We start from the raw sequence: 14,261 nt of genomic DNA, 5'->3' as shown, positions 1-14,261 counted from the left end.
TCAGTTACCGTGTAAAATCTTAAAATTTTAAATTGTATAACACAGTATCAATTAAAACTTACATGCGCAAACTTTTCTTTATAATAAGAAGCACTCTGTTACATTACTCCGTCGCGCGTCGTTATGTTATATCTGTGGTTATATGTGATAATTAAAAAAATGCAATTTTGGCTACCGCTTTTTTCTACTCTGTGGAATAGCCTGAGAGAGCAATAAAAGGAAGGGTTCGGTTATCGCGGTGAGATACGCTCGTCAAAATAAGCACAACTATGAATACATGCCTGGATCCTTGAGATTAGATGTACTTGCGTTGGATAGAATTCACGACGACTGTTCTTTGTGAATGTTTTGTTGTCTGTGACACGCGCCAAACTAGGGAAATTTATTGTAGGTTTAGTGTATAAAAAATATTATTGTGTGTATTGAAATTATATGTATTGTTCAAGTTATTCCACGTCAATGTTGGTAAATTATATGATGGGTTAACAACTGGGAAACTAAAACGGGTTTTCAAGTAAGCGCCGTCATATTTCACAAGCCAAAAAAGTGTCTGTAGCATCTGTCGCCCTTGAAAGAAGTTATGTCATGTGGATAGCTAGAACAAAAATGTTGCTAAAAGAGAAATAAACAAGCAGTTTGTGAATCAAATAATAAACATAATGCGTTGCTCTACATTAGCAAATCTCGACTTTTAGTACTTACACTTTCTCTTCAATATAATATTACACTAGCTTTAAGCCCGCGACTTCTCCCGCGTTTTTAAAGAAAAACCCGCATAGTTCCCGTTCCCGTGGGATTTCCGGGATAAAACCTATCCTATGTGTTAATCCAAGTTACCTTCTATATGTGCGCTAAATTTCATTGTAATCGGTTCAGTAGTATTTGCGTGAAAGAGTAACAAACATACATACACATACATCCGTCCTCACAAACTTCTCATTTATAATATTAGTAGGATAGAAAAAAGCAAATCACTTCCTAACTAATGACTTTATAACAGCAACTTATGACTTTATTTGATCCGCCGCTTATCGAATCATATCGCATACATAACAATAAGTGTTTAGCCGACCATCAAATTTCCCGAATACTACAAGGAATACCGCAGACTCATCGCCTTTGCGTATAGGGCTGGGAAAATAAAAACTATTTTTATAGATTATTTCGATTTCATAGAACAGTACCATTACAAGGTAAAAGAGTGCCATTCAGTTTTATACCTACTTAACTAGCTGCTCCGCGCGGTTTCACCCCCGTGGCTCCACTCCTGTTCGTCGTAGCGTGATGATATATAGCCTATAACCTTCCTCGATAAATGGGCTATCTAACACTGAAAGAATTTTTCAAATCGGACCAGTAGTTCCCGAGATTAGCACGTTCAAACAAACAAACAAACTCTTCAGCTTTATAATATTAGTACCTATAGATTAGTATTGATTAATTATCTTAGGATTGTGATTTGCATTTATAACTAATACAATCTAGAATTATATTCCATTTTAAACAAATATAAATTCTAGTGTAAAATACCTTTCGATAATAATTCTGAACAGCTCTGTAAGATCAAGAAATACTTCATTCCGTTTTATACATTACAAAAGTGGCAAGTTATTCCTATGTAATAAACATTTATTTTATAATCGTCCAATCTTCATAATTATTTAGTTACATTTATAAATTTTTATACAAAAAACCGTCACAGCTAATCTTTCCAAACATAGTCTCACGCAGCAACCCTAGCTACACATAAACACTTTTCTGTGAATTCATCGTGATCAAACGACTGGTAATAAAGATAGATTAATGGCGACCCTTCAGCAACTTGGAGTCGAAGAGTGGCCGGCACAGTCACAGCATTTGCAGATTTATTGAAATGAATCGCCTCAAGTTCAAACAGTCTTGGGACAAAATATTTACGAGGATTTCTGGGTTTCGGTGGCTATTTTATAGTGCATTTACATCAAACGAACATAGAGCCAGAGCTAGAGCAAGAGCATTATTTCGTGGTTTTTTACTGTAAACGAAAATTCGTATTCACTATTTTTCAGTATTAGAATATTGCATAGAATCTTGACGAACGCACTAAGAACAATGAAAGAATGTTCTACGCCTGTTTACACTAAAAGAATTTGACATAGTGGGGGAATGAACATACGCTCGTTTGATGTAAATGCACCGTTAGAAATGGTCGTTTGAATTGTCACACTGATGTTGAATAAGAAGCAATTCGAAAAGCTATAGAATGGATAAGATAAAACCTTTCTACGGGACTTTGACATAAAGTATCGACTTCACATATTTTTTTTTAATTGTGTGAAGTCGATACTCGAACTATAACGAGCAATTTATGAACAAACTTAAGTATTACAATTTAATTGAGCATAATATTATTAGCAAATCAGTTAAGACACAAAAAACATTTGAATTAAATACCTATACTAGGTACATTTTTAGATATACCCTGGATAAACATAATGAAGAACCTACAATCGAGGGTGAACAGCTTACTTACATAATTTAAAAGAGGGAAGTGAAGAAGCAATTTATTTAAAGTGTTCTCAAGCTGTTATATTTTGATTAATACAATACACATACAGTAACATAGATATTATAATATTAAACAAGCTTAAAATCACCGCGTATACAAAAACGATAAAAAGCGCCAAAATCTATTGCGTGTTTTTAAAGATATAGACAAACAGACGGCGGAAAGCGACTTTGATATTTTATACTATAGTGATAATACTCCTTATAATATACTAGCGGTTCGCCCCTGGCTTCGCCAGTGGTACCAACATGTTTAAACTATCCTATCTCGCAAGTTGGATCGAACTGCACATGGTGTGCGAATTTTATTATAATCGGTTAAGTGGTTTAGGAGTCCATTGAGGACAAACATTGTGACACGAGATTTATATATATTAAGATGTTACTTCGGGTCCGCCCCGGCTTTGCTCGTGGTACATATTTACGTTTTCTCTACATAAGAACCATCCTCGTACTACAAGAAATTTAATAAAAAAGAATTATCGAAATCGGTCCACCTGTTCACGCGTGATGCCGTGACCAAGGAAAACGGGTTTCATTTTTATATATATATATATATATAGATAACATAGTAAGCTTGGAAAGTGACTCATAATTCGGTCAACGCATTAGCAAAGCTCAGGGATAGCTATATAATATAGTTATGTACTAGTGTTTTAGGTTAAAGAAGGGTCCCTCACGGCACTAATGGGCCCTTTGTGAATTATGTTAATTTGAAGTTTATTTTGCTTGGAATATTTTTTTGTACTTGCCTTTTGTAGGGTAATTAAAATTTATTACGAGGACTTACTTATAAAAGCGGTGTTCTCTTGTCTTGACTAATGCATTAATTTTGTTAGATTATATAAAAAAACGTTAGCCTATAAAAAATAACATAATTTCTATCTCGTCTTCTAATCTTCATCAGCATCTATGTTTCACTAAAATATATTCTTCAAATACAATACAGCAACAACACAAATCCAACAAAATTTACCCTTATATCGTACCTTAACTTATGAAATATATAAATAAATATAAATAAAACTTTAGCATATCTTCATCAGCATCTACATCACCATATTTATAACATCTATTCGTCAAAACTTATATGATTCTTAATATATTTTATCACATATTAATTACAACCAACAAATCAAGTCCTAACAAATTCTGGAACGTTAGCCGCAGGTGAGCCAATTCGCAGCCAATATATGGATGCACAAAAGGAGCGCAGTAAATAATTTGTTCGAGCGACATCTGGGCTCTCCTTTTCCTTGTCGCCTGGTCGCGAGGAAATTCGAGGATAAAACAGTCACACCCATCGCTATTGAGTTTCAGAGGACACACGGCTGCATGGTGCAGCGAGCAGTCGTTAAAGGATATAATTATACTTATAATATAGGACATCAATTTTTTGCACTACATTTTAATTTTAATTTTTGCAATTTATTAATGCTCTCTTTGACGTGACAACGTCTTATAATTCGATAGAGCCGGCTGCTCGCACGAAAAAACATTACTCATGTTGCGTTACCTCGCTCTGAGGCGTTCCATGTAACGTTTAAAGTGCAAGCGAGAGCGCGGAACGAGCGACAAAGAAAAACAATCGGACGTTGTCACGTTCAACTATTGTCAGTAAACCAACTTTACAGAACCAATATTTTCATTTAAGTGGGGCATCATCAACCTAGATGAAACATCAGAAATAGCCTAGATGAGATTGTCTATGTTTAAATTTTCTTTTACGTTAGTAGGTAGTGAGTTAATTGTTATGTATTAAACAATTGCTCATCACAATGACGATATTCAAATTCAAAACATAATTACATACAATTAACGGAGGCTCTTTTAAACAGTTAAAACTGTAATTAAAGCAAACTGGCATCAGTTTAATGTAATAAAATAGTAACTAGATTTACTCAAGAATAGATGATGTATCGATAAATGGCCTTTTCATTGATACATTATCTATCATTCTTTTTCCTCACCTCAACATATGACTCACGTTCCTGTGAGATTTTCGGGATAAAAACTATCCTATGTGTTAATCCAAGTTATTCTATGAGTGTGTCAAACTCCATGATCGGTTCAGCAGTTCTTGCGTGAATAAGTAAAAAACAAACATACAAACTTTATCGTTTAATATTAGAAATATACTTACCATTTTCCCGACCCGTGTGTCCCCGCGAGTTACATCTCACGGCCCAATAAGACCTTGTATATGGGACATAAAAACATCCCCCAGCGTTCCCCTTTGGTAATCAAGAAAAGAATCTTCAGCGCTATTCGCGATTCATTTTTGACAAACACAAAGGTATATTACGCAATCTTACGTTTTAAGGACAAAATTTTTCTGGCATCATCTCGATTGCAATTTTTTACAATTTTTTATAATGACTGCTTTGTGGATTGATGATGAAGTGGGCGGTTTTTTATTATTTTTTATTTTGTATTTTTTTCTCTGTCTTTTATTTATCGACTGTGTCATGAGGAAAATATATTTTTTGTGATTTATATTCCTCATCTTGAATAACGTAAGAAAATGAAAAACGCAGGCCTACATTTGGATTCATAAGCTTGTCATATCTCTTTAAGTTTGTGAAACAAATTCGGGACAAAAATTCCAATTCAAATTTTCTGTAATAGCACTGAAAAACATACTTAGATATATGCATTTAATAAAAATACTTTAAAATCTATTCAAGTGCAATGCACCAAAGAACAAAGGCTATCCTAAAAGTATCAAGTCTAAACCTTAATTTAAACCATCTAGACCAAGCTTATCTAGACTTTTACACCAATACACTGTTATTCCTGCAATCCATTTCGCCCAGCTCATTTTTTATGATATAATCTATGACGCCAGCCTGATTTATCCTGTAAGTATACACTTTACTTGATGGCTGTGAAAGATTTATTATTCTCTGTTTTTTCCTCTTGAAAGGTAAATTGATGCGCGTCTGTCTTTGTTATAAAGAACGATGTTAATTCGTGTTTTGATTGGATGGGCGAACTAGCTTCTAGAAATATGGTTATGAGAATAGGATATACAAAGGTACAAAGGTCTTGTAGTTACTCTATAGAGATGTCTTCTTTTTCGTATTTGTAAAAGTTACCTTCATCGCAGCATATGGAATTAAACACAGCTCGTAGATAAGAATTGGAGGATACAATTTCGGCTAGGTACCAGACGATACACAATGATAAACAACATAATTGACTTGCCTTGTCAAATAATATGTTGTGTATCTTTATAAGAAAGAAAATAACACGTCTCTTTTATTCTGTTTTTCATGACATCTCTCTCCCAATTTATTTTCGTTACGTTGTAATTCTTCGCATTAAAGATTTTCTTTTTTGTAATTTTTTGCTATAACTACAATACGTATATCCAATACTAGTGAAAATAAAAATTTCAATGTACAAAGAGGAGTACTAAAATAATGATGGATTGCTTTCATATTGCTTTACTTCTGGTTTTAAAACTATCTTATCATGTTAAAAATGGTATCACCAAATTCACAAACGGGTCCTCATAACCCTATCACACAGTTAGACGTATCTATCAACCATAACTCTGGATTTCCCACAGGACTGGGTCAAAATCACCCCCGGGTTCTCTCGTTACTCAGATAGCTATCGAGCGTATAGGTACTTCCCTTTATGGTTCCCTACATAGTATGCCTCTTAGATAAGGGTGTAAGCTCTTTATTGGACTACTAGGTGTTTCACCCGGCTTTGGTTTGTTGGAAAAATATTTTTGAGAAAGCAAAAAATTGATGTACAACCAACAAATAAAACTAACATTTAAAATTATAATTACTTTGCGACTCATACGTCCGTTTCTCATTTAATTCATACACTTTACATAATTTAAAATGAAATAGCAGAATTGCATTTGATTTTAACGATAATACATGTACCTAATCAAAAGCTACTTCTTACATAAAAGCTAAAAAGCAACCTATAAATAATATAATCCAATTAAGCTCAAATAGGTAACCTAGTCCTTAATCAATAACTAATCGACCCTGCCCATTGTATAAAACATGGTACAGCGAAATCCACGACCGACAATCGCTAACCAATTGAAAAAAATAGCGCCCGCCAAAATAAAAGCACGGCGGGATTAAAAAGAGAAACATTTTCCACCAGGCACCAATAACACGTGTTTCAGACAAATATCATAAAAACTCGGAAACATAATATTATGTTATGAAATTGTGACCTTTCTTAAGTAAAGTAATGATTTTTTGTTTTTTGGTCTTTTGATTGCTATTTTGAATCTGTGATGATATAATATACTTACTAGTTAATTTAGTTGACCACTAAATAATGGAAATAGTGAAAAAAAAAAGTCTATTAGTTTTCAAACTATAGCTTCGCTGTCATAGACAACTTTATTCGTTCTTTTACCTGCATAAAAAATACAAACTCAAAAGAGAAACAGACAGATAAAGAGCTAGCCGGCTTCCGGCTAGCTAAAGTTAAAAATTCATTTATGGGTCAAGGTATACGCTTTTACAACAGAATTCCTCATAATATTAAAGAGTTTAGTTGTTCTAAATTTAAAACTTATATAAAAAATGTACTAGTTCAGAGAGCCTATTACAGTATTAAGGAATATATGGACGATAAAAACCCATGGAGGGTTGTCGCGTAAAAACCACAGGACAGTTCTTTGGCATATTATGTTAATATAATTATTATGATGTTACATATGTAATTTGTAAAATTGTAAAACTGATATGATTAAAAAGAGCAACTATGGAGTTTCTTGCCGATTCTTCTCCGTAGATACTGCTTTCCGAATCGGTGGTAAATGTTAAAAATATGTACCTAATGACGTTTCAAAAGTGCTTCTAGAAGAAGTCTAATTGAATAAATAAATGTTTGAGTTTGAGTTTTGAGTTAAGATTTATTTGTACTATTACACCAAGTGAGATATAAACGAAAATCTAAAAGCTAGAGATGTTAAAATTAATGAACGTTGATTATGAATAATAAAACGATTACGTACAAGAATACGCTGCATATGAAAATTTCAACCTAGAACCCTCATCATGAACACTAAGCAACTTGTTTGTGTTCAATTTATCGCAGATTAGAGCAAACATGCGGATAGCTTGATTATTATGTTAATATACTTCGCTCGATTCTCACCCGTATCACGTGAGCCATAAGACCCAGTTTCCTATTAATCAATTAACGTACCTACTACCTTGCCGGATCACTTTTATTTTGTTCTTTTTAATTTTAGTCCATAGAGGTTTTACTATGAACACTGGCTGGTAGTAAAATAGAGCGAATATTATGCATCTGTGCTATAAAAAATGATAACGAATGAGCGCGAAATTCGTAAACAAGTATGGGTTGGTTATGTAATAGGCTAAATTCTCTATTTGTAAATTACTAATTGCATATTTAGAAGAATTTTTAATTAGTGTTTTAGTGCTTTACTTTGCATCAACATTGTTATAAAACATTTACTACAGCTTCGATGTAACTTGCAAAAGCGGGTTGGTTTACTATTTTTACCTTACTTTTTATAGCTTAATAAATGCCATGTGTTGAAGTAGGAATTATTCGTATCATCATTATTATATTTGCTACCTTACGTACGCTAAATCAAGACATCGCTCTATATAATCTTTGATAAACTTATATTTATAGTCAAACTACCTTTCCGCCCGCGGTTTCGCCCGCTTTGTCTAAAACCTAATAAATAATATATTAAAATCTTCCTCTTGAATCACTCTATCTATTAAAAAAACGCATCAAAATCGGTGCAGTAGTTTTAAAGACTTAAGCATACATAGGGACTTTGTTTTACACATAGTATATGTAGTGAAGTTTTTACTCATATTCCATGACTTTTATTTGACCTCTTATATACTACCCTATCTTTCGGGTCAAAGAAAAAATTCACCACATTACGTTCAAAATGGAAAGGGCCGAGTTAAGATGCGGCAATCATCTTGCTAGATAGCCTATTGTGCTGAAACTTTATTTCTTTTTTCTTTATAATGGAAACTGCCATCTGGATTTCTTCGGACAGATAATTTTGAATCTTCTATACAGTGAAGTGACAGTATGGATGAATTGATCATACTACCTTCAAGGTCGGTATTTACTTGTAACCATAATATAATTTTTTAGGTAAATCATTAATATTGATATAATATTAACCAAATACTGTTATCGTATGTGAAATTACATTTTTAGCAATGCTTTTGACGGTATTTTAAAAGTTTGTTATGCAAATTGAAGTTCAAGCTATCAAATTTCGTTGATTAAATATGCGTTAAATTTAAAGCGAAATTTAACAAGCCAATTTTGATAGTATTAATATTCAATATCGAAAAATAATACACAAAGGATAGCGTAAAACATAATTAAACCCAACACGTTAATTTATAAAAGAGATTTCATTTTTTGACCCATTTAATTCACGTCAAAATAAAATTGCATAAATTGTAATGACCTCTCCAATTTGCCAAAAAAAGCATTCACAGGGAATTCCGTTAAAACACAACAGTGAGAATCTCGAAATATATAATCTACACAATTCATTTCGGAACTACCATACCAAATATTTACTGTTAGATACGCTATTGAAACCGGCGTACAGGCAAACAGAAATGTTAAAAGCTGAATAATTCCATAGCTGGCCCCTGTGCCTTACTACCTTGACTTAAGGTCGAAAGTTGTTCAAACATTGTCTCGACAATACCGGTACAGTCGGAGGCAAAATGTTTTGAACAAATTCATTGAATGCAAATCCGACCAGTTGGGATTAGATGCGCTATAGTTTATTTGGCCGTAGAAATATAATAATGGTCAGTTTTGCTTCTGAGTGTGGAATATGAAAACTTTGGCAATGCATATGCGTTATCAATAATGGCTTTTCCCTGTTGCATTAGAAATGTTTTGCCTCTGAATTTAAAGTAACAGCTTTGTTGCTTCTTGCACACGGTAATTTGAAATAATAGCATTGTTAGAATATTAGCTATGTTTACTATCAAAGCTTATTGCTATTCCGAATATCTATTCATTTCAATTCAATTTAAATATGAAATGAAATTCATCAATACTACAACGATTCCTTTACATGAGGCGGAGTATTAAAAAAATTGCTCACACGATCATTAACATTAATTAGAATACTAAGAATATTGTGGTGTATAAATAAAATAAATATCCAGACGAAATATTAAGAATAATTAAATTGTATAAAACCACCTTTCGCTTTATCCTAATCACCTATTAACATACAAAATACACCAGATTATTAATTACCATGTTTATTACTCCATTCTATTACACCCATAATAACGAGTAATCAACTCAAGTGAATAGCCGAAGCTTAGGTCCCTAGTTTTTGCTAAAAGCCCTTTGTTGTAATCTTGACACCACTAGATAGAAGCATGCTTATCTCCATTAGAAGGGCTACAAACTATGCCTTTCCCATTATTCAGTTTACCATTCTTTACCATTCTTTCTTTGTCAGTCAGTCAATATCTCTACTTTGTTTACTACTTTCAGTATCTGTTCTAAATAACCTACATACAAAATCGTATTATTAAATAGTTTACTTATGAATAAAATTTAAAAATTGAGATTGGTTAAAAAATCCACATCTTTTTCACAAAAACATGTATTTTTTGCCTACGTTATTTTCTAGCGACCGAATTTCAAATAAATAAAAGATAACTTTTGAATTATTCTCGATAACGTCATACCCCTTTCCAATAATAAACAAATCAAATCCACAAATCATTTTATCAAAATCAACTCAAAACAACCAGAATATATTCCACTGCACCATGAATTACAAAGCATAAATTATGTTTGAAAGCAACGCGTAACGTGTTATAATTTCAAAGAAGGCAACAATTAAGTGCCTCCGATAAATTTTAACATCGGACTTATCAGGGCGGTATGCAAATGAAGAATATAAAAATGTTAAATTCCTACCAACGTTTAGAGTGGAAATTAATCGATGCCCTAACCTCGCAGGTTAAAAGCTTGTAGATATAGAGATAATGTTGGCTCTGTTGGCTCTGTTCTTGGACCTATGTTAATGGCTGTGCACTTGTAGCTTTGGGACATGTGTTCCAATAATGGACAATGTTAAAGGACTTACATATTATGGTACTACTCAAACACATGTACTGTAGATTATTATAAATAATATCATTCGATTGAAAAGAACGCACCACATGAATGTCTACTTATGCTTAAACTATTTGACTTTTTAATGCATATAAATCAGGTTTGTTCTCATTAGCATGTATTTAATCAGAAACTTCCACTATTCCAGACACAATACAGTACTATACAACAACAACATATACAATATAGTAGGTATAAATATCAGTAAACGTAAATAAATTAAGAACTTTGTATATCAACTTGTTTTCCACTTCAAAATCGCTTCACGGAAAAAATTCATCCATAATCACTCAAATCAACATTGTTTGGGCAGCTCAAAACAGATGGGCACTCTGAAACACGTTTTGAAACCCCGTAAGATTTACTGACACGTCGAATCTAACTGCAGGTCAACGTAGCCTTTGGGACATTCGCAATTTGCGAGCGGGAACGCTCCATTTCAGATTTTTACACACCCTTTGCTTTAATTGCGTTTCCCACTAATTCCATTCTCACACCGTCTGCAGCGAGGTGTGTATCATCCACTGGTCGTTTAGCTAGCTGTATATTTAGTGCCAGTTATTCTGAACGAGAGTTGGATACGGATTTTGTGATATCGTCGTTTATTTTTGTGTCTTGGTAGCGGGCAAATAAATGATAGCACCGTTCGGGCGGTCGAAGCGACTGTCTCGTAAACCTCACGCATTCAATTACTCTTCGTGGCGCGTTTTTTCGATGGCCACTGGACAGCAGGTTACAATAGAAGCAATTTGGGAAATTCGCAAAGCTGATGAATCGACTTAACTTCAGACATTATTGTGACGAGATAAGGACTCAAGTGAATGAATATACCTCCTGATTGATATGAACAATTTTTTTCTAAACCTTTCAATAATTTGTAAAACATAAGTAGGTATGTTTTAAATACCCTTATTATAGTTTAAAAGTTATAGTATATCGCAAATAAGAAAAAAGTGCCTACTCAAGTAAAACCTACTTTTTCAGTCGTAATATCTATCCCAAGTACTTGACTAAGTTTATTTAGATAACACATTGCTCAATGTTGTTATACTTTCATCATATCATATTCAATGAATACGACATCACACAAAAATATGAAACACACAAAGACAAAAACTGAAAGCAACGTAGCTCTTTAAATTCGCGCTCAAAATAATTTCCCTGTAACCAAATCCCTCGTGAACTAAAACCCTCACCTCTATTCCGCTTCGTATTTTTCCACAATACATATTTAAATGCAATAAATCTTCTGAGCTGTCTCAGTAAGTTAAGCCTTTTGTTCTGTAAACTTTACGACGGCCCCTAAAGGATATGAACAATGAAATTAAATTAATATGACGTGGACGTAGGCTGGGAACAAAAGAAATTGTAATAATTTTGTCATGTTATGATATAGTGCCCCGCCAAGATTCGCTACGGGGGAATATTTTAAGATTTCCGACTGTATTTATCAAGACGCTGAATTATGTCGAGTTGATTTGTGATACAGAATATTCGAGAAGGAAAAATCAAATTAACAATAGAGCAATAGAGCCTACCTACGGAAAAAATACCTATACGAAAAAATAAAATCAAAATGATATAATATAATACATTATTATTAATTATTTCTATAGTGTGAGATCAGTTTATACACACTATAACAGATTTAATATATAGATACACTGTCAGTTAATGTTGAACGGGAATCTCACTGACATTATAATTAACAATTTATTATGACAAAAATCAAGCTAAAAAAAACCAAGCAACAATCTCAAAAATTATTTACACTTTTTATCTCTACATTTAATAAACATAAGCATTTCACACAAAATGAGCAGCAAATTTTGCAAATTTTCAACTTTCCGTCACATGACACAAATCCTCGTAGTTCATAGCGAGCTAATTGAAGTTAGCTGAATAGCTAAAGTTGTGAACAGCTGAAGATGACACCTATATGTTATGAAACATCGTATGTACGACGCTTGAATTTTAATTGCGCACAAACTAACGAATTTGGCACAATGATAATTGCTACAAATTTATATGGACAAATTTATAGTTGGTTAACTAGTTTAAAATATAATGTATAGAGTTAGGTCTATTAATAGTATAGACTATAGGTAGTTTTTAACATGTACAGTTCTAAATAAATAAATAAAAATATTTTTCAAGAAACAGGTACAGCATTAATACTTTTGCACGTATTATTTTCTAACTAGCGCATTTGAAAATTTGAAACTATAATATTTTTCTGCTTTTAGAACGTGATTAAAGAACCTTGAAGCTTTGTAGCATTATATCATTTAATTTTCTTTTTAATGTTTTAGAGGGGACTTGTCAGGAAGCAAACGGAAGCCTTTGACCAGAAACCACCTATTTACCTACCTATGGCTACAGAATATCTACATTTATGGTTCAGGTAGGTATTTACAATGTATGGAATGCAACTGCACATTCACTTTTTTACACAGTTACTCCCGATTGCTCAATAATTTAAAAATGTTTCACCATGATTGTCTCTTAATCAGTGCCATAAGAGAAACGTATTGTTAATGTTTGCATTTCCAAACGGGGACAAAGGGTATAACCTACCTGAAGCATAAATGTAGATATTCTCTCTATTATAAGTAATTTGTGAAAGCAGGATTACTCTAAACGATTGTATCGAAACTTCCAAAATTTTGAGAATTTCACCGCCCTTTTGCTTGTCTCTTGAAAAAATATAACACACACAATTCCCATACCTACAATAAAGGTAAAAAAAATTTCCTATAAATCGCTATTCAGATGCGCTGAGCACATCCATTTTTCCGTATAAAATTCGCTCGTTTTATTGTTTCCGCGCTAAGAGTTAAGAGATTAGCGCCGAAGCCTATAACTGCGGCAGTAAAAAACCGTTTCGCCGCTCATATATTTTTTCGCGGTACCTTTTTCGGTATGCTTTTCCATTTGAAAAGATACGTTTATTCATTTATTCGTGCCCCAGCGAGAACGGAAAACCAGGCGGGCAGGTTTATGCGTTCCGTCCGTGCGCTTTTGTGTACACTACCTACGCTTGTCGCAAAATTACGAGCTCGTGTGGACGGGGCTTTATTTTCTTTTTCAATTTGTTGCTTTAATTTCAGAATGGTTTGGCCTTTGTTAAGGTGATATTGGATGTGCTGTTTGATGGTAATGTGTACGGATGTGTCAGACAAAAACGTTTGTGGTTATGGCGCACGAACAAATAGACTAACTGTTAAATAGCCAAATAACTAATTTTTTTATGGTATAAGAAATAAAAATATTGTGCACAAACTGGTAAATCGATAAAAATTAATAAAAACATACAAAAATAATTTTGTTCAGGCGATTAAGTATCGTTATTTAGGAGGAACAGTAAATATGGAAATAAATTTTACATTCATAACACTCATCCTTATGGAGATTTTTTACTTTCCATAGAGAGAGAGTTTAAATTTTCAAAGAAAATAAATACTTATAATTAAACCTGTATCTATGTTCGCTTTACCACCAAACACCTTCTGAACAATGTTTCCCACACGTACATGCGATATGTGATATTCCAAGTT

Source organism: Colias eurytheme, chromosome 4, assembly GCF_061535395.1.
Source record: "Colias eurytheme isolate Ceu_HAF_F1 chromosome 4, ilColEury1 Martin Lab GWU primary, whole genome shotgun sequence".
NCBI classification, from domain to species: Eukaryota; Metazoa; Arthropoda; class Insecta; order Lepidoptera; family Pieridae; genus Colias; species Colias eurytheme.
Note: the sequence above shows the minus strand (reverse complement) of the source record.